General features: G+C 40.4%; 2 protein-coding genes across 4 annotated transcripts in view; one reads left to right on the top strand and one right to left on the bottom strand.

Annotated features, from left to right (window-relative positions):
• Positions 1-16,139, bottom strand: part of Rspry1 (ring finger and SPRY domain containing 1) — a 52,012-nt gene extending 35,873 nt beyond the window's left edge. The window contains exon 1 of the mRNA XM_031340913.1: positions 15,681-16,139. The gene's annotated coding sequence lies outside the window, so the exon portion shown is untranslated. The remainder of the gene's footprint in view (positions 1-15,680) is intronic.
• Positions 16,121-18,334, top strand: part of Psme3ip1 (proteasome activator subunit 3 interacting protein 1) — a 32,118-nt gene continuing 29,904 nt past the window's right edge. Inside the window, exon 1 of one of the 3 annotated variants that reach the window (XM_031340916.1) lies at positions 16,121-16,430. The gene's annotated coding sequence lies outside the window, so the exon portion shown is untranslated. The other 2 variants (XM_031340915.1, XM_031340914.1) reach the window with 2 other exon arrangements.

Here is an 18,334-nt window from a genome sequence, read left to right as displayed (position 1 = left end):
GTATTTGGTTCCCCCTTTTAAGAAGGAATGAAATGTCCACCTTTTGGTCTTCCATCTTCTTGAGTTCCAACAACTTCTTCTTATCAGTCATTACATTACAAAGTTGATTGCTAAGCCATATCCTTATAAGCTATAGGAGTTCTAATAAATGTTTAAAAAACATATATGTAGTTCTTATCTCTACAGAAATACATTTGATAAATTTGTAGAACATTTTCAAAGGCTCCTTCTGTGATTAAAAAAATGAATCATATCCTTTATTTAAACATATGGGACAATTTAATATGTTTCAAATAAAATATCTAATTACAGATGTCTGTTGTGGGAAAAGTTATGATACTAATATCATAGCTGCTGTCTAATAATAAAAGAATGTTTCTCTTAAGTGATGGAAATTATACTAATTTTTAAAGAAAGATCACTCAAGAATTTACAGAAGTCAAGGCTGGGGAAATGACTCAGTGGGTAAGACCCACGTTCAGATCTCCAGCACTCACATAACAGATTGGTCAGAGCAGTATGTGCTTGTAACCCAGTATTGGGAGCCAGATTCTGGTAGATTCCAAGGAGCCAGATTAGCTAAAATGGTCAGCTTCTGGTTCAGTAAGAGATTCTATCTCAAGAAAGTAATACAGAGAACAATAGAGAAAGACATCCCATATTCTGCTCTGGTCTGGAGGGAATATGCACATGTAACACACACACACACACACACACACACACACACACACACACACACACAGAGGCAGACAGAGAAAGAGAGAGAAAGAAAGAGAGAGAATATTTATAGAAATCATGCAAGTGGTTGTAGACAAATTATTTTCTATTACATAAGCAAGACTGTTTAGAAAATTGTGAATTCATAATAAAAAGTTACATTCTTTACAATGATTAGTCTGTTGCTACAAAGTTAAGAATAAAATATACTGATTGTCTCTTCCTGAAAACACTCTAAGCACTTTTTGCTAAGCACAAGGGCTGGGACTAGAAGGATTAAAAACAGGGAAGGCACAGTTCCTTGCTCTTAGTGAACCCATAGATGGTTAGTTTCACCCCACATAATGTGCTTACCATCATAAATGATAGAAGCAAAGGCAGGCAGATCTCTGAGTTTGAGGCCACCCTGGTCTACAGAGCAAGTTTCAGAATAGCCAGAGCTACACAGAGAAGTCCTGTTTTGGGAAAAATAAAAACAAAAACAAAATTTTAAAAAAGAGATGAGAATTGTTTTGCTTTAAGGTTTGGGGGCAATTTTATTAGAGGTTAAAAAAAAAAAAGGCCAGCCTGGCCTACAGAGTGAGTTCCAGGACAACCAGGGCTACACAGAGAAACCCTGTCTTGAAAAAAAAAAAAAAAAAAAAAAAAAAAAAAAAGGGCAGGTAACTTGTAAATGTATACATGTAACATAACCACACACACACACACACACACACACACAATGGTGTATATAATTTCACAAAGTACCAGAAAGAGAATGGAAGTATGGGAATAGAGAGATATTACTGCCCTCAGACTGTTTCCTTCAAACCAGTGAGGCTGCCTTTAAAATTTGAAGTTTGTACTTAAAAAGGATGTAACTGAATATATAGGTAAGAACATGACATAAGGACTCAGCTGGAAACAGATTTTTAACATATAACACATACTAAACCCAGAAAAAGCATAACATTCCTATTACTCTGAAGGCCAGGGCACAATTCCTCCTCTAGAGAATAGATAATCAAGAGTTTTCTGTGCTTAAAGAACAGAGAAAGAAACAAGAAATAACTTTATACAGTTAAAAGGTTTATAAATTCTGTTTATATATTTATATAAACATTTTATATAAATATATAATATAAAATATATATCTGTAAATATATAAATATAACATACATATAAGACAACTATATAAATAATGAATATAATATACATATAATATAAAAATATTTGTTAGATATATTTGTAAGTATCAATATTTATATAGTTTTATAAACTATGCTGATTTCTAAAAAAGACCAAGTGACATTTAAGAACGCATGCTCTAAGCTAGGCCTAGTAGCACATGCTTGCAAATTCTAGCACTTGGGAGTTTAAAGCAGGAGGATTATGAGTTTTTAAAGGCCACTGTGGATTATATAGCAAGACTCTGTTACATGTGTGAGCTTAAATGCACACATTTGGCCCTTCTTGTTCAATAACCTTTGTTATACATCTGCTTGCTTATATACCAATTATTAGGCACTTGAAAATTAGTTTTTCCTTTCTATCTGAGGCCACAAATGCTACTCTTTGGATTTATTTATTTATTTATTTATTTATTTATTTATTGAGACAGAATCTCTGTAGCCCAGGCTAATTTAAACTCAGCATGGATTGGGCTTGCAGCAATCCTTCTTCATGTGCTTCCTGAATGCTGCGTTACTAGTGTTAAGATACCAAGCTCAGTAACTTCCTATGCAATATACACAGAGCTATCTTACCAATTTATAGAAATATACTTCAGCTAGCAGGGCAATGGTGACATGAGTCTTTAATCCTAGCACTTAGGTAGAGGCAACTTGCCCTACAGTGAGTTCCAGGAAAGCCAGGGCTATACAGAAAAACCTTTTCTTGAAAAAAAGAAAGGAAGGAAGGAAGGGAGGGAGAGAAGGAAGGGAGGAAGAGGAAGAGGGAAGGAAGGAAAAAGGAAAGAAGAAAGGAAGAGAGAAGGAGGGGTGGAAGAAGGAAAGAAAGAAGGAAGGAAGGCAGGAAGGGAGGGAAGGAAGAAAACAGGCAGGTAGAAAAGACAGAAAGAAACTTTGACTCTTTAAAAGCTAGTTTTTTTTTTTACACATTATGGTATAAACATCTGTTGCTAGATCTATTAGCATTTTGGGGATGCTGGAAGAGAGTGGCCCAAGATTCAGCACAGGTGTTCTTTAAGAAAAGGCATCATCCCCATAAAAGTACTAATTCTTTTTTTTTTTTTTTTCTTTTTTCTGAGACAGGGTTTCTCTGTATAGCCCTGGCTGTCCTGGAACTCACTCTGTAGACCAGGCTGGCCTCGAACTTAGAAATCCACCTGCCTCTGCCTCCCAAGTGCTGGAATTAAAGGCGTGCACCACCACTACCTGGTGAAGTGCTAATTCTAAACTGCTTTCTCAGAATGGTCAGAGCCCATGAATGTGCTCCATGTTGCCAGAGCAGAAAAGATTTCATGGGCTTCTCTAATGCTTTACACATCATCATTATAAAGCAGAATGGGACACAAGATACAAATAACACCCTCAGTCTAACCAGAAACAGTAAGTGGGGGAAGCCATACCTGAGCAAGGGACAACCTGGCACTAAAAATAACTTAAAAAGATCTCAGAATGTCAAAATTAGCTTAAGTCGCAGGAAACAAAGATCTGAAGGAGACAGAACAAGTCCTATAAAAATTACAGTTTAGCTGGGCAGTGGTAGTGCACGCCTTTAATCCCAGCACTTGGGAGGCAGAGGCAGGTGGATTTCTGAGTTCAAGGCCAGCCTGGTCTACAGAGTGAGTTCCAGGACAGCCAGGGCTACACAGAGAAACCCTGTCTAGAAAAACCAAAAAAAAAAATAAAAAAAAAAAAATTACAGTTTAATGACATCAGACATAAAGTTATTTAACATAATTTACAAGAACAATATTAAGAGGCAGGAGAAATGGGTTGAAGGTTAAGAGCTCCTATTGCTCTCCCAGAGAAGCCACATTTGGTTCCTAGCACCCACATAGCCACTCATAACCACTTGCAACTCCAGTTCCATTGAACCTGGTTTCCAAGGGTTCCTGCGAGTAACATGGTACACACAATCTTGTGCAAGTAAACACATATAACAATAAATAAATCTTAAAAAAAAGAAAAAAGCAATGTTAAAAGTGCCTATGATGAAGGCAGCTTGTTGGATCTCAAATCTTAGAGTTCATTCTACGTAAAATTATTTTCCTAAGGCTTGCATAAATACAGATTACTTCCTTAATGTAAATTTTAAAAAAATTTCAATAATTTTTATAATTTCAAAGTGATTAGAAGAAACTCCATACATGCAGGTGTTTTGTTTGTTTTCTTTTTTATTGGATATTTTCTTTATTTACATTTCAAATGTTATCCCCTTTCCCAATTTCCCCACCTCCTGGAAACCCCCAATTCCATCCTCCCTCCTCCTGCTTCTATGAGGGTGTTCCTCCACCTACCCACCCACTCCCACCTCCCCCACAGCCCTCGATTCCCTTACACTGGGGCATCTATTGAGCCTTCATTGGACCAAGGACCTCTCCTCCCATTGATGCTGACAAGGCCATCCTCTGCTACATAAGCAGCTGGAGCCATGTGTACTCCTTTGTAGATGGCTTAATCCCTGGGAGCTCTGGGGGGTCTGATTGGTTGATATTGTTGTTCTTCCTATGGGGTTGCAAACCCCTTCAGCTCCTTCAGTCCATTCTCTAATTCCTCTGTTGAGGACCCCCCCCCCACACACACACACACTCAGTCCAATGGTTGGCTGTATTTGTAAAGCTCTGGCTGGGCCTCTCAGGGAACAGCTGTATCAGGCTCCTTTCAGCATACATGCAGGTATTTTTAAAACCTAAGTTTGAAGTGACGAGGGGAAAATTAAAGGTTTTTTTTTTTTTTTTTTTTTCCATTTCTGAATTTGAAATCAAGTACACTCTGGGTCAATGTCTCCCAAAAGAGCTATCTTCTTAAATAACCCAAAAAATGATGCTTACTATAAGTTTGTAAGGCAGGATATGTTTTTTTTGGGAGTGGAATGGCAGTGTAGGGATTTTTAAAAAATTTTTTTATTTTTAATAATCTCACTAAAATGTCCATACCCAATTTGGCATTGAATTCCTGGCTCAAGTGATCTTCCTGCCTCAGTCTCCAAGTCGCTTTGATCATGGGCACAATGCTACCAGTCTAGTGAAATGGATTTTTTAAAGTTTCAATTCTTTTAACACTAGAGATTTTAACACTTTTCTTTCTTTCCTTTTCTTTCTTTTGTTTTGTTTGTTTTGTTTTTTCAAAGCAGATCTCACTATATAGCTTTGGCTGTTCTGGAACTCAGGTTGGCCTCAAACTCACAGAGATCCTCTTGCCTCTGCCTCCCAAATGCTAGAATTAAAGATATACACCACTTCAACCAGCTAGAGACTTTTTCTTAACAAAAAGCTGTAATGACCAGGTGTGAGGTAGGTGGTAAGGAACCATGAAGTGTTACACACAGGATCACTCATGGAACATAACAAAGGAAAGACAAGAGCAATTAGCTTGAAACAATTTATGAAATGGCCATATTCTTTAGGCTTACAGCCATGGTACATGCATATGCAAAGTATAAACTCTTTCAGACTCCTTCAGTATTACAAATGCTTAGCTTCTTTCTTAGAAATGGGAACTACTCATGACATATTTCTCTAGGATAGAGGCTGTGACTACTTACTGTTTGGCTACTAAGGCTAAACAATAACACTTCAAACAACTTTGTTTTCCCTTTAAAGAAAATGTTTTTTTCCCAAAGACCACTGTTTCAAGACAGTACCCTCAGCTATCTATTTCACACAGGCCACCAGAGGCCACCTACAGCACAAGCACAGTACATGGACATTACAATCAGAGAGCCCTGGGTACAAGTCTCAGCTCTGCTATACTCACTGGCATTCACTCCAAGGAATCTGACCATGGATACACTTTACAAGAGGGAAGAAGGAACAATTCTTACCTCACAATAACTCTAAAGAGTCAGAATCCTCTCCAGGATGTGGCCCACACTCGTGACTACTTCAAAGCTCCCTAGATGATTCTGATGGCAGCCAAGTCTGGAAATCACTATCAGTACCTACCAAAGAACCTGCCATCTACTGAACGAATTTTCGGATAACTAAAATACTAAATGGTGATTCTTGTGAGAGCAAATATGTCAATATTCCCTTCCAGAAAAATAAACAGATTATTTTTGAACGTTTGGCAACGATAATCAAAATAGTCATTAGAAAACTGTTATAACTACAAAATTGGGGGAGTAAGGGAGGGCTTAAATCTGCATGTATGAAAATTTCATAATGAAACACTTTAATTGATGAAAAACAATAAAAATAGTTCCATATAGTATTTTCCACTAAATATACCCTATGAAGCATTATAGCCTGCTTATGGGCACTATTATCCAGAGTTGAAGACTAGAGATTATGTAAAGGCAATACATTTTTAATGTCTATAAATTTCAACATTGTCTTCTCACCATTATCTCATGAAGTCAATTTTAAGACCAAACATAAACAAAAACAACTATTGTATCTGTGACTGGGGCAAGCCTCAACTGAATCAAAGAGAACTTTCTCGCCATCCAAATGGCAACAATTTAACCCATCACTCTTAGTTATCATTTTGCTGCAAGATGATAATACAGCATTTGTAAATACATATCTTTGAAGTGAGGCATTTTTATTACATCTGTACATTTAAAGTTTTCAAAATTCCTATGAGAAAAAAGAAAAAGAAAGAGAAGCCAACAAACTCAGTAGATCTTTGTAAATTTCATGTTAAATTAGTGAGAGTCTGGTATTTACTGTCTCACTGCCAGCAAAAACAAACAAACAAACAAATAAAAAAACAAGCCTCTACCCTCAAACCCCACCACTGAGGTTTTGGCCAGCTGCTATAACCCTCTCTAACAAATGGTTCAGGAATTAGTGATTCATCTCTTCAAATATTTGCTTGCAATTAGTTATTAAGCTCATCACTGACAGTAAGAACTTCTTTCTCCCTGAGAAGACTTCAGGATTATGTCGGGAATGAATGATCATAAGGATAGAAAACAAGTCATCAGGTCCAAAATACCAACTACTGTGATCTTTACCTCATTACTCCAATCAGTGCTACAAGATATAGGATGTTCTCTAGCCTTTCTGCCCTCAGGCTAAACCAAACAGCATGCAGGGCAAATTATATACTGTTTCAGTGATTTTTCTCTCATTAGGAAATGTTTTTGGATTTTTCTCTCAATATAGTGTGTCTCAAACTTCTGGTTTCATCTTTTATTGTTCTCAACCAATATTTTATGATAAAAACTTTCAAGCAGGGCTGGAGAGATGGCTCAACGCGTAAGAGCACTCACTGCTCTTCCGAAGGTCCTGAGTTGGGATCCCAGCAACCACATGGTAGCTCACAACCATCCGTAATGAGATCTGATGCCCTCTTCTGGTGTTTCTGAAGACAGCTGCAGTGTACTTACATATAATAAATAAATAAATCTTAAAAAAAAAAAAAAACTTTCAAGCATATAGCAAAAGAACTAATTCACTATAAACAGTAACTTTTTTTTATTAGATATTTTCTTTATTTACATTTCAAATGTTATCCCCTTTCCTGTTTTCTCCTTTCCTGGTTTTCCCTCTGAAAAAAACCTCTATTCCCCCTTCCCCTCCCCCTGTCCACCAACCCACCCTCTCCTGCTTCCTGGCCCTGGCATTCCCCTACACTGGGGCATAGAGCCTTCACAGGACCAAGGGCCTCTCCTCCCATTGATGACCAACTAGACCATCTTCTGCTACATATGCACCCAATGAAGGAGCTAGAGAAAGGATCCAAGGAGCTGAAGGGGTTTACAGCCCCATAGGAGAAACAACAATATAAACTAACCATTACCCCTATGCCACTTAGTCTACAATTCACATTTTGTATTTGCTTTATTACAAATTTATCCATCATTATATCCTCATCAAGCCATCTATGTCTTGATAAATGTATTTTTAAAGTTAACCATATACTTTAGAGAAACCACTGCCTCCAATAACTCAGCATACCTATTATTAGTTAGACCGCAATGTTTTTTAGAAGCTAAATTTATATATCATAAAATTAAGTATCTAAATGCTGAGTTTTATCAAATACATATATCAGTGTCTTCAAACTCTGTCAAGGTAGGGTACTTTCCAGCAGCGTTCTTGCAGTAGCCATAGAGGAAGAAAAGAAAAATATGTGAAGTATTACCCAGAAACAAGTTTTTGAAAATATTTGGCAGGATATCTAAAAAAGCTGATTTCTTATTAATTATTAAGGTTAGATGGAGGAAAACTACGTAACAAGACTGATTACTTAGTACTGTAATAAGATAAGAAATACAGATATTATTTTGACAGCATACATGCCAGGCTGAAACAGAAGGTACCTAAAGTTTTTGTTTGTTTGTTTTTGATTGTTTTTTTTTTTATTTTATGTGTATAGGTGCTTTGCCTGCATGTGTCTGTACTAGAGGCCAGAAGAAGAGAGTTCCAGATGGCTGTCAGCCACTATGTAGGTGCTGGGAATTGAATCCAAGTCCTCTGAAAGAGTAACCAATGCTCTTAACCCCGGAGCTGTCTCTCCAAATCTCCTAAAGATTTTTTTAATTATTTATTTTAAGGTCTAAAGCATTTGCTATTTTGTTGGAGATGAAAAGGGAAAGCCTGAAACAGCCCTCCATCTCCATGGGTCCTGTATACATTAGGGTCCACTAACTATAGATGGAAAAAATAAAAAAAAAATAAAAAAAATAAAAAGAAACTTCCTTCCTATTGCTGTGAAAAAAGTACCCCAGCAAAAGCAAACTGGGGGAGAAGAGATTTATTTCAGCTCACAGTTCAGGTAGTCCATCATAGCAAGGACATCACAGAGCTAGGATCTTGAGGGAATTAGTCATATCACATCAGGAACATATAGCAATGGATGTATAAATCCATGATCAGCTCACTTTCTCCCAAGCCCAGAGAATGGTGCCACCCACTTTTTGGCTGGGTCTTCGCACATACTAAAGTTACCCACAGCCATGTCCACTGACTCATTTAATCTGGACAATCCCTCACTGACACCAGAGTGGTTCTAGATTGTGTCAAATTGACAATTAAAACTAACAATCAAATGTGCTAACAAACATGTACAAGTTGTTCTTGGGTTATTACACCCTAAATAATACATTATTAACTACTTATGTAGTATTTATGTTTTACTAGGTAGTGTAAGTAGTGTAAAGATGGCTTAAAGAGCAGAGAAGGGACATGTAGGTTATATACAAATATTATGCCATCTTATATAAGGGAGCACCTATAAATTCTTGTATCTATAGGAGACCTGAGGATCCAAATTCCCTTGCATATCAAGAGATGATTATATTTGACTGGAATTTCACTATACACCCAAAAGGAAAGGCAACCTTGATAAGATATTTTTTACATGACTCAAGTGTCCAAAATTATGTCAGCAATGGTGTTGAATATTTGAGGCTTAGGTTATACAGGGGACTATTATCCCCTAGACTGTAACCTTCAAGTGGCTGGGACAAGCACAGGATGGATTCTCCTCTTATGTGCTAAGGCTGGTTTAAGAAAGAACATCTTTGGAAAAAATTAGGTCATCTCTCTGAACTGAAAGAGAACCTGGAAAAATTTTCACCTAAAATGTTGAAAGTTTCTAATCCAATAGCAGTGATATTGATGTCAAAAACTTATAGCAAGAAGTAGGTGGGACTATGGCAGAAAAATAGATAGAAAACAATCCTGACCTGACCAATTACAAAGGAGAAAAGACAAAACCTTTCAGCATCCAAAACATGAATCAAAAATAAAACTAGCTGGGAATAGTGGTACACACCTTTAATCCTAGCATTCAAAAGGCAGAGGCAGGCAGATCTCTGAGTTCGAGGCCCAGCTGGTCCAGGACAGCTAGGGTTACACAGAGAAACTCCATCTTAAAAAACCAAACCAAACCAAACCAAACCACCCATCATCAACAACAATAACCACAAAAACCCTGTGTCTGGGAAGATGGCTCTATGGGTAAAGTGCTTGCGAAAGGATGAAGACTGGAGTTTGGATCCTTATCACCCACATTAAAGCTGGCACCCATGGCAGACAACCTGCAATCAATCCCAGCACTTTGGAGGCAGATGGGATCCCCACGGAAGCTGGCTAGCTAGACTAACTGGATAGATGCATTCTGTGTTCAGTGAGAGACTCTGCCTTAAGCAATTGAGGATGACAATGACAACTTCTGGTTTTCATGTGCATGTGCAAACACGTGATCAGCTACATGAAAACATAATACACATATGCACACACATTACACATATATATAAGCAAAATATATATAAGAAATAATTAAAATTTAGGTCTTGACAAGAGCAAGGAATTTTCAGAATAATAGAAGTGAAAAGAAGCAACCAAACAGTAAATATCCTTCAATGAAGTCTTAAGGGTGAAAAAAATTTGCCTTATACCCAAAAAGAAAATTCTAAGAACTGAGTTAGTAAGTGCTAATGATGGCTGCAGAAGAGAGGAGAAAAACAAATGAAATATTCTTGATTACTTACCCTCAGTAGGCCCAATAGCAGGAAGCATGTTGCTGTATTATTCAAAAACACGTAAGTTTTAAGGAAAATTACTTTTTCTATTAAAAAACTCTATGCTATCAAGAAAAGGAAACATACAGAAGTGGCACAAATGTCAAAATTTTCTTTAATAATATCTGTTTAAAATGGCGTCTAAAACACCTGATTGTATATGCAGTTGTATACCCAGCAGCTCTAATAGATGCTGGGGTCATAAATACCTAGGTAAATTTATTCTAAAATACATAAAACTAGAAAGTTAAAATATTTACAAAACAGAAAATACAATATGTTTAAAAATTGTGATGGCAACATTCAGTAAATGTACACCAGGTTCTGAACAAAGATGAAAAAATGTCCCTGTGCTCTTGGCAAAGGGCGCTTGGGTTAGGGATGAAGGACAGCAATAAACAATACACTTAACTCCCTAACAAAGTCTATGGCTAATATATGAGGGCCTCTAGAAGGAGGCTGTGGGCCCCAGCACACAGTGCCTGATCACATTGACGTGCCTCTGTATGGGCACGTTCTTAGAAGACTGTAATTTAGCACTAGCAACTGCACTGCAACACCATCTCAAATTTTGGGAGTGCAGGGCCAGTGAGTTAAAGGCACTCTCCCACATAGCCTGGCCACCTGAGTTCAATCCCTAGAATCCATGGAAGGGTGGAAAGAGAAAACAAAGTCATTCTCTGATCTACACACACACACACACACACACACACACACACAAACACACTCACACACTCACATCATGCACACACAGAGAACAAAAATTAATTTTTAAAAATTCAGAAATTAAAAGTCGTTCTAGGAGGTGGTGGTGCAAGCCTTTAAACCCAGCACCCCCAGGTGGCAGAAGCAGGTAGATCTCTGTGAGTTAGAGGCCAGCCTGGTCTACAAAGGAGTTCCAGGACAGACAGGACTACATAGAGAAACCCTGTCTCAAAAAAACAAAAAAAAAAAATCACAGTGCATGGTTAAATTAACAGAAAGTTTAAAAATTAAATCGATAAAACTAAAGCTAAACAGTAAATGTAATAAAGACAACAAAGACCAGAAATCACAATGGAAAACCAGACTATCCTGAGGCAATATGGATGTTGTAACCTCCCCTTCCCCAAATTAAGCCCTTTCTGAGTCCTGCAGAAATCCATATTCTCTACCTGATAGGTGAGAAGTTTTACATTGGTGCCAAGTGTCTCAGGCACCAATGTAAAACTTCAGATTACCTTAGGGAAAAAAGGTACTAGAGACTATAATAAATTTTTTTGTTAAAAAAAAAATCTGTGAGTGTTCGTGTTCAAATGTGATTACAGATATATGTTATATGTATGTGGGAAGGCCAGGACAACCTTAGGCATTGGTCATTGCCTCCTATCTTGTTTGAAGCAGTCTTTCTCTGTACATCAGGCTAGCCAACTTCTAAAGACAGACCCTACCAATTTTGTCTCCCATCTCCCTGTAAGAGCACTGGGTTATAAATTCACCCCACTGTATATGGTCTTACATGGGTTATGGGGATTTGAACTCAGATCCTCAGGCATCTATGAGTAAATATGTTTGCCCACTGAATCATCTCCCCTGTCCAATTGCAGTAAATCCTAATTGATTTAGTCTGAGGTAACAAATACAATATTTTATTAAGCCTTAAAAACTAACTTGGTAAGTTAGTATATTGGCATCTGTAACTAAGACAATGACGGAGCAATAAGAACTGAATAAAGGAGTTGTGCTTCACATGAGGAGGGTAGAGTAGGACTCATATTCTGAGAATAGTGCATTCAGTGAACAAAAGAAGAGGAAACTTAATTCTTTAGGAGGTAGAAGTAAGAAAAAACCACCTCTGAAATATAAAACTACAGAGTGATAATACACTTGCTGAGGAAGAAATTTCAGACTTTCTAATTAAAGTGTACAGGACCCATGGAATTATGCCTGGATACTGTAATTTCAAGCAGTAAGAGAGTCACACGTAGAGATAAATCCTTACTAAATTCTAGGAGTATACCAAGAATACACCCTGCTCTTGCAGAGGACCCAGGGCAGCTCATCAGTGCTTGTAACTCCTACTAGAGGAGAAAATATTCGTTCTTTTATCCTACTAAAAGTTATAAAAGTTTCCCAAGGGCAGTGGCCTAGGTTTTGGCATTCTTTCCTTCCTGACTATTCTGTTTTTCAATTCTTAAATTTAACTACCAGGAAAAAAAAATCCATCCAACTCAATGGCAGGTGCCTTAAAAATGCCAAAAGCTTGGAGGAGGAGGAAGAGGAGGGTGAGGAGGAAGAGGAAGAAGAGGAGGAGGAGGAAGAGGAGGAGGAAGAAGAGGAAAAGGAGAGGAGGAGGAGGAGGCGGCTGAAATTGATGTCTGGGTCAGTTGGTCATTTGTGGTGCCTGCTGACTTCCCCCTTTACACTTAGGACCCACAACGAATATTACATTTTACAAGGATCTGACCCTAAAATACAGAAAATTTTACATCTAGTGTTTTATAATGGAGATCCCCATCTTCAAGAATTCCTAATAGGGCTGGAGAGATGGTTCGGTGGTACAGAGCATCCAAGTTCTGTCCCTAGCACTAACTAATAAGCTCACAGCCCCTAAAACTCCAGCTCCAGAGGATCACCACCTCTAGCTACAGAAGGTACCTGCACACATGTGCCACAGTCCCCTTCCTACACATAATTAAAATATTAACAATAAAATCCTTTGTTTTTGTTTTTCAAGACAGGGTTTCTCTCTGTAGCATGGCTTCACTGGAACTCACTCTGTAGACCAGGCTGGCCTTGAACTCATAGAGAGATTCACTTGTCTCTTCCCAAGTACTGGGATTTAAAGGCATGGGCCACCACCAACACCCTAAATAAAATCCTTTTAAAATTTGTTTTGCAGAAAAGAATTTATAGAATTCCTAATGTTTTTTTAAGCTACACAGATTTTAGAGTATTTTAAAAAAAGTTGTATTCTAAAACCTTCAAGGTGATTCTCAATCATAAAATCTACTTCACTGAACATAGTGGAACACACTTTTAATTCCAGCACTCCTAAGGCAGAGGCAAGTTATCTGAGTTCCAGGCCAGCCAGGGTTATATAAGAAGACCTTGTCTCTAAACACAAGAAACAAAAACTAAACCTGGGTATAGTACACACCCACGGCCTGACCATTTAGGAAGCTGAGGCAAGAGGACCACAGGTTTCAGGCATGCTTAGGAATATATAGCAAAACCCTATTCAGCGCAGAAAAACAACACACTATTATGTACAATGCTAAGCATTTGTAAGTATCAAGTTCCCCTTCTTAATACTTACTAAAAGAAGTTATTTTGCTGACAAAGCATAAAAAGTCTACATAGACCATGTGGGAATACTTTCTATAATCAATAGCTTAAAAATATTGAATCTAGGGCTGGTGAGATGGCTCAGCAGTTAAGAGCACTGACTGCTCTTCCGAAGGTCCTGAGTTCAGATCCCAGCAACCACACGGTGGCTCACAATCACCTGTAATGAGATCTGATGCCCTCTTCTGGTGCGTCTGAAGACAGCTACAGTGTAATGCGCCGGAGCCAGCAGAGGTCCTGAGTTCAATTCCCAGCAGCCACATGATGGTTCATGGCCATCTGTACAGCTACAGTGTACTCATACATATAAAATAAATAAATCTTTAAAAGAAAAATTGAATCTAGAAAAAAAAGGGCTTATAAAAACAGCAAAAAGCAGAACTTAACATGCTATTAAACAGAAGCCCTGAGCACCATGTATCCTGGGAAATCAAGAAGCTCACAAAACTACCACAGAAAATAAAACAAAAGACCAACAAACAATCAGGAAACATAAGATTAAAAACCAGAAAATTCAGGTCAACTTTAAAACAAAAAGCCTACTTCAAAAAGACAATAATAAAAACCCTACTTAAAAAAACACACACAAGGAAATCCCTAAAATTTTGGGACATCAGCTCTTAACAATGCAGCTCTAACAAGTGCCATTAACCAAAAGTTATGAAGTGTCGCATACTGACAGAGATTATTATTTGATTATTGTAGTCTTGTAATAACATGGATCTACACAGCAAGTTATCATCCCAAGAAATGCAAACTCTACATAAAATGAAAAGTGAAAAGTGCCTTGTAAGCTATACTCTGGAGGTACCAGAAGGCAGAATTCAAGGAAAGAAAAAAACTACAGGCTCATTTACAAATTACAATTGAGGGATGCAGCCTAGCCTTCACTACCTGTAGCCATTCAAAGGCCAAAGCACACATACAAGAAAAAGTGAGCCTACAATATTTAGAACAAATTACTTAAAGAGAAACTTCCCGAAGGAAGAGCTAACTCCTACCAGTACGATTAGAAGTGGAAAGTAAATAAAACTCTTTAAACAAAAGCTGGAAACCTCTTCATGGCGAGGAAGCAGGCAGGGTTTAGACTGTAACATTTCACTCAGAAATATATGGTTCTCAGAGCTCTATAGGTTATCAACACCTGTATTTATGCTAATCTCTTACATCAACATTATACAGATTAGAAAACACTTTTATTTCCCAACAGCAATCCATTACACTATCTTACTTTCACACACGGTTGATGATTTTACAGAAGAAAGCTCTAAGATGTCAAGTCACTTCAATTAAGGAAGGACAAGCAGATGGGTGAGGAGCCTGGGAGACGGCACGACTCTACTTGGACCGTAACAGACACTGCCAACTTTAAAAAGTTCAAAGTACATCACTCCAGGGGACGAAACCTTAACTCAGACATCTACCCAAGACAGAATCTCAAGAGTTTCACCCCAGCCGCTCTAACTAGGTCTCCTTCTGTAAGAACAGGGAGAGAGTGAAGCAGACAGCGGGCAGGAAGTAATGCAGAATTTGGAGGCTCGCAGGGGGTGCTGCTGGCGGGATGACTCCCCTGTCCCACTCTGGCGCGAAGGCCAGAGGCGGCAGAATCCTTACTCTGGGACACCTGGTCAGACTCCAGAACCCTGACTCTTCCCAATGGAAAGGACTGACCAGAAAGCTGCCCAGCCCAAGGGTTTTATACTTAATATTTAGCTCGGGCCTGGAGAGCAGGAGAATCCGCTAGGTCTGGCTCCCGCCTCCAGCCTCTCTCCCTAAGGCGAAGAACTCTCTACAGCCTCTCTCCACGTAGATCTCCCCACCCCAAGGCACCACCAGACCATCCCAGGGGAGGTCGGCTTCCCACTGAAACGGAAACTCCCCCAAAGGAATCCCTTTTGCACACGACGTACGCCCCTCGACCCCTTCGGTTTCGGGGAGCCCGAACGAGCGTCCCTCCGCGCCAGAAGCCTCCCGAGGTGGTACCTGTTCCTCACCTTGGCCGCAGTCTCCTCGGGAGGGTGACCCCAGGACCTCCTCCAGTCAAGATCCCCGAAAGGGGAACACCCTCTTCCAGGAACCGCTTTCAGGCGCCTCCAGCTCAGGCCTCCGAGGAGAGGGTTCCGGCTGCTTCCCAGGCTCTGACCAACGCCACTCTCTCCACGACCCCTGCCCGGAGACGGCCACGGCCCCAGTACAGTCTCTCCGACCCGGGCTCCAGCGGCTGTTCCCTTTCCTCACAGGCGTCGCTAGCCCTCAAGCTCCCTCCCCGGCCACGTCCCCAAGGGGCTTCGCAGAGCAGCGCGGTCGGGCTGGGGCACTGACTTTCACCAGCTCCTGGGCCCACCGGAGGGAGCGGACAGCGACAGCGGCGCGACTCCTTTGTGACAGGTCCGAGAGAGCGGTAAAGATGGACGCGGAGACACGGCACTGCCATTACGCGCAGGGCCCACCCCCGCTTCGCACAGCCCGGGCCCTCCCTCAGTCCCCTAGGAAACACCCCTTCCTCGGTGGCAGGCCCTCGCTCTCAGACAGCCAATCATCGGGCCAGGCTTGTGTCACGTGACGCCGCGTTCCAGCCCGCCAGCCTGGAATGAACTGGCTAATCCCCTTGCCGAAGGGTGAACGGGCCAATCAGATCTCTCCATACGGTCATGAAGCACCGGATCTCCACGAGGCGCTCCGGGAGGGAGGGAGCTGTTGATTGGACTATGCCGCCGGAAGCGGGGTGGAAATGTGTTGTGGCTGTAAGGAACAGGAAGCCCCGAAGGGTCAAAAGGAATACAAAAGCAAAGTGTGTTTGCTTCCTTTAAGCCGTTGTTCTTGCTTGGTTTCTATTTTTTTTTTTTTTTTTTTTTAAGAGCGAGCGGCCTTGGCGGCGACGGTTTGCGTTAGGCGCCGCGGAGGTGAGGGAGGCTCGCCTCCCGCGCTTGGGGAGGTGAGTGCGGCCTGGGTCCGCGCCGGGAGGCGAAACCAGACTTCTCGGCCGAGGAGAGGGTGAACTACAGCCAGAGTTAAGATTCGGGCCCAGGGTTGTCTTCAGTCCGCGGTCCTTTCTAGTGAGGTGTCCCGAGTCGCCCGGCTTGGGAGTTTGCGGTGCCCACCCCGAGCGGAGCGGCGGGAGTCTGCGGGACGGCGTAGTCGGTCGTGGTGGGAGGTTCCGGCTCTTTCTTACGCGCCAAAACTGCCAGGCCTCTTGTCTTCTTTCAGCACTTTTTCTATTCGCTGGAGCCATCAGGCCTAAAGTGAGCTGCTGCCTCCGCTCCTTTCGGAACAGCTCCTCGCTCCTTAGAAAACGTGGAATGCCGGATTGAGACTCGTTGAATCCCGCCCGGAGCGTAGTTGCAGGCTGGGTACATAACAAATTTCCCAGTTGCAGTGCCTCATTCATTTCTCTTCTAATAGGAAACAAGGCAGGGTACCTATTTTATTAGAACACGACCCGTAGTTGAAATGTCTTCTTTGAGAGTTGGTGCCCCTGGAATGCCAGTCCACGCAGAGGGAAGGGGAGAACTATTAAGAGCTTCTTGGAGGAACACAAGATCTGCTGTTGGCCCTTGGTTTTAAAATGCAAGCCTTGTGCTGCACCTGATTGCCTAGAGTGGAACCCACAAAGTCTGATAAGAACCTGTTTAGGATTTACAGTTGACTTCTTCAACCTGTGAAGCAAGTTTCGTTGGTTACGTTAATTGATTTGTTGATGTGTCCCCAGAGACATCATAAAATGGTTTGGAGGAGCTTAGTGTAGTGGCTTGTACCTGTAATCGTAGGACCACGAGGCTGGGTGTGGGTGTGTGTGTGTGGGGGGGTGTCAGTTGGAGACAGGCCTGGCTTCCTTAGCAAGCCTGCCAGAAAACTAAAAAGCAGAATAAACTAACAAGCAAAATGGTTTGGAGGGTACTGCTTCTGAAATATTTGAAGGGAATCTGTAGAGTTTTCTGTGACAGAAGGAACTGAGTTGAAGTAAAGGCAGCTCCTGTGTTTCATTTGGAGCCTGAGATGAGCTATGGATAATGTGTAAGGGTCTGAAAGTCGGATGGCCCAATTATCTTTGAAGTTGAAGTCTTAATACCTTTAAGAAAAAATTCCTTCTGGTTTTTAAAAGGGAATTGTTATATGAAGACCTGGTTTCATCCTTCATTGTCACCTTCATTGTTTGCTTATCGGCAGTCTGCAGCTTCCCAAGTTGAAAGTTACCCATATTTTGACAATGAAGTAGTTGAGCAGCATGACTCAACTGTAAGCTTGGATATAGTGTAATATGCCTCTGGGGCAGCTGGATTAATCAGTTTTAGTGTGTTCACTTTTTTGACACATCTTCATTCTTGAACGTGATCAGTTTCCCCTTAGAAGTGCTTTTAAGTGTTTCACCTTTGTTTTGCAGTTTTAATCATGATGCTTCAAACCATGAGTTGCTTTTTTTCAATTATTTTGGTATTTGATTTTTTTGGTTGTTGTTTTCAGACAATTTCTTGTAGACAGTCTGGCCTTGGGTTTGACGTGTATGGAAAAATAACCTTAAGCTCCTGTTTTGTTTTTTTCTCTCGGGTGTTGAAATTACAGATGTATGCTACATTTGGCAATATTTAGTTAGCTTTTTGACATTGAAATAATGATTTATTCTGTAAAGTTCTAGTCACATATTTATTGA

The sequence above is a fragment of the Mastomys coucha genome, unplaced genomic scaffold (assembly GCF_008632895.1).
Source record: "Mastomys coucha isolate ucsf_1 unplaced genomic scaffold, UCSF_Mcou_1 pScaffold22, whole genome shotgun sequence".
In the NCBI taxonomy this organism is placed as follows: domain Eukaryota; kingdom Metazoa; phylum Chordata; class Mammalia; order Rodentia; family Muridae; genus Mastomys; species Mastomys coucha.
Note: the sequence above shows the minus strand (reverse complement) of the source record. Positions and strands in the feature narration are given on the sequence as shown.